Source organism: Eptesicus fuscus, chromosome 4 (genome assembly GCF_027574615.1).
Source record: "Eptesicus fuscus isolate TK198812 chromosome 4, DD_ASM_mEF_20220401, whole genome shotgun sequence".
Lineage (NCBI taxonomy): Eukaryota > Metazoa > Chordata > Mammalia > Chiroptera > Vespertilionidae > Eptesicus > Eptesicus fuscus.
Genome location: NC_072476.1, coordinates 47,738,058 through 47,740,555, shown reverse-complemented (window position 1 = coordinate 47,740,555; position 2,498 = coordinate 47,738,058).

Below are 2,498 nucleotides of genomic sequence, written 5' to 3'. Positions count from 1 at the left end.
TCTACACCTGAAACACAAATGTGGATGAAAAAGGGCATCATGCTAGAAAGACAGCTGGGGGGAGGGGAAATGAGGGGAGGGGAGGGGAGGGAGAAGGGAGGGGAAGGGGTGGAGGAAAAGGAGGGAGGGGGAGGGGGAAGGGGAAACAAAACCCAAACCGGCTTCACTTCCAAGAAGTGCAGCCCTGGAAAAAGAAGGAGGGGAAGGTCTCCCTGCCTCGTGCTCTGTCTTCAAGAGTGTGCGCCTCTCTCTAAGAGTCTCTCTCTCTCTCTCTCTCCCCGTCTCCGCTGCTAGTGTGCTAGTGAACAATGAGCTAATTCTGATGGGGCTGGCGCGGCGCCAGCGCCCCAGCCTCGCAGCCACTGTGCTGCCGCGGCGCAGCCAGACTGCTTACTCGGCAGGAATCGGCAGCTCGGGGCCCCGTCGGCGGGCGGCCAACGTGCGCGCACCCCGCGCCCCCGCACCCCGGGCCCCCGCGCGCCCGGCCGGCCCCGGGGACAAAGGGGCCCGCCGCCGGGCGCGCCGCCCCGCCCCGCCCCCGAGCACGGGCGCACACACCCGGCCCGGCCTCCCCCGCCCCCGGCGGGCTTCTCCGCCTCGACGTGCGGTGGCTTTTCAGACAAATAAGGAGGTGGAGGCGGCGGTTTGGGGGCGCGCCAAGCGAGAAGGCGGCCAGGGCGCTGCACAGCCCGGCGAGCTGCCAGGGCCGCGGGGGGGCGGCGCGGCCGGTCCTGTAATAATAAACCTGCGGCAGAGGGCATCTGAGGGAAAGGGGACGGCGACGGCGGCAGCCGCCTTCCCTTCAGGAGCCTGTCCCGAGCGAAGCAGAAAATGGTGCCGATGGTGACACCCAGACACACGGCGCCGGGGCCGCACGCGTTTGCGCACGGCCCCGGGTGGGTCCCACCGGTGCGCGCGCCCCCGCCCGCGGGGAAGCCCGGCTGCCCCCAGGCCCGGCCCAGGGGCCCGGTGGCTGCGCGCGCACCCTCGGGCGCACAGGGGCACACACGTGTGCGTACACACTGGGCACTCTCGTGCACAGACAGCTAGAGCTGAGACTGGTGTGATCAGCACAACACACTCCCCGTGTAATTCCTTCTCCCCTGAACGATTTAGCATGTTCTCCATTCCCTGCCCCAACTGAAAAAGTACTTTTTAAAATTGAAGATTGCTTTTCTAAAAAGTGCTTTGCATTTTTGATTTTTAAAAAAGTCATCTTCCTTATTTAAAATATCTTTCTTTCATGGTAACGTGATAGCTCAAAATTTTGCTATGAACTGCCAACAAAACGGGATATTTTATAGTATCGGATGTTAAAGAGGAAGATTATTTTCTAATTAAATTGCTTTGCCAAGAAAAAATATATAAAGGATCATACTGTCTTCTAAATTTGACATCCACATTTTACTTCTAATCACTAAAAGCAATGTTTTCTATTGTAACAGTCAAAAGAAAAGGGGCGGGGGAGAGAAATTACAAAAACATGTTTATAGAATATCTTCTTTTTAGATTTTAGTATTTTTTTGCGGGGGGGCACAGAAATAGCACATCTTAAAAAGCAATATTTTACACTCTTTTGTAAAGAGTAAATTCTCTAAGACTGTCTCCTTTCACACTACGAAAGCCACTGCAGCAGCAAATGCTACTAGTCTGCTAGTGGGTATTATGTTTAAGGGGCCCACTAGGAGCTTCCCTGAATTAATCTAAAACATAACAGTCACTCCTCCCCCCACCCCCCACACAAGCTGTTGCTGAGAACAAAGGGAAGAAATAAAACTTAAACTTCCCTAATGCCTGCGGGCCAGAGTTCACCTGCAGGAAAATGATGAGGGAACGTCTGGGTGGTAAGTAGGGTGGTGGAAGAGGGCAGAAGCCTTGGGCTGCTTCTGCAAGTCTGAAGTCCTAGCAAGGCGTCAGGGGCACCTCAATATTGAGATCTTCGTCATTCGCCTCAGTTGGGCTTGAAAAGAAACCCACGAGGGCACTGCCACATGGACCAAAAATCTATCCCAAGAGGTTATAGTCAAAAGTTGCTTCTTCAATAAAACACACACACACACACACACACACACACACACATAAACTTCCGTGTTTATGTAAAAGTTACCTAACCTAAGATGTCCTTTCAAAACGGAAATTTTGGATTTCTTATATGTTGATATTTCTTCATTGTAACCACAGACATTCAGATGACATAGATTTTTAAAAATATGTTTTTATTGACTTCAGAGAGAAGAAGGGAGAGGGGAGATAGAAACATCAGTGATGAGAGAGAATCATCTATCCGCTGCCTCCTGCACACTCCCTTCTGGGGATCAAACCCGCAACCTGGGCATGTACCCTGACCAGGAATCAAACCATGACCTCCTGGTCATGGGTCAACGCTCAACCACTGATCCAAACCAGCCAGGCTGACATAGATTTTTAAGAAATAGAATATTGGGCCTTCACCGGTTTGGCTCAGTGGATGGAGCGTCAGTCTGCGGACTGAAGGGTCC